This window comes from Piliocolobus tephrosceles, chromosome 17 (genome assembly GCF_002776525.5).
Source record: "Piliocolobus tephrosceles isolate RC106 chromosome 17, ASM277652v3, whole genome shotgun sequence".
In the NCBI taxonomy this organism is placed as follows: Eukaryota; Metazoa; Chordata; class Mammalia; order Primates; family Cercopithecidae; genus Piliocolobus; species Piliocolobus tephrosceles.
Window position 1 is genome coordinate 2,499,311 of NC_045450.1, and position 1,164 is coordinate 2,500,474.

Here is a 1,164-nt window from a genome sequence, read left to right on the forward strand (position 1 = left end):
AGGCTGGAGTGCAGTGGCGCCATCTCGGCTCACTACAACCTCCACCTCCCAGGTTCAAGCAATTCTACAGTGTCAGCCTCCTGAGTATCTAGGATTACAGGCGCACACCACGACACCCAGCTAATTTTTCTATTTTTAGTAGAGATGGGGTTTTGCCATGTTGGTCAGGCTGGTCTCGAACTACTGACCTCAGGTGACCCAGCTGCCTCGGCCTCTGAAAGGGCTAGGATTACAGGTGTGAGCCACCGCGCCCAGCTCCAAATTCTATTTTTAACAGGAAAAAAAGGACCAGACAAGCACTCGTGGTTTTTGGCACTTCTCTATTTCTGTGCTTGCCAAGTGGTGGCAGGAGCGGCCCCGGTCTGGGCAGCCCGGTGACCTCGCTGGTGGCCAAGCAGAAGCCACTGGGACACAGGGGGCACCTGTCACTGCAGAGAGGGAGACTGGGGCCTTGGGAGCCGTGTGGCCCTGGGGCCCAGGGTAGGCCTCCTGGCACCTCTTTCCCCACCAGCTCCGGCCTCTCTGCAGCCACCTTTTCAGGAGGGGCAGGCACTCCAGAAAGCTCCAAAACTTGTTGCCTTTCTCATTACAGGGGGCAGGGAGGTGGGGGGTAGGGAGTGGGGATCAGGCAGGGGGCAGAAGGTGTAAGAGGTTCCACCTGCCTGGGGGACTTTACTTACAAAGGGCGGAGGCTGGGTGTGGTGGCGCCCACCTGTAGTCCCATAGTGCTTTGGGAGGCTGAAGCAGGAGGATCACTTGAGCCCAGGAGACAGTGAGCTACGACAGAAACCGCACTCTAGCGTGGGCAACAGGGTGAGACCCTGGCTCAAAGAAATAAAACTTAAAAAATTTAAAAAATAAACGGCAACTTTTTGAAGAAAAGTGAGGGGAAGGGCATGAGGAGGAATCCCGTCGTCAGCAGAGCGAGCTCCTTCCACAGAGGAAAGGATGCGGCCATCGCTGTGGCATTTCACAAAGCAGCGATGGCCCTGCGTCCTCCTGACGTCCTGTCTAGGACCTCCAGGGAGGCGGGGATGGCAACCCTTGAAGCTTCCCTTTGACGTCAGGGACTCAGAAATCGTGGGATCTGGAGGCCAGGATGGTGAGGGTGATGCCCATGATCCGATGGGACTCAAGGGTCCGCCCTGGTGCCGTAGATGAGTT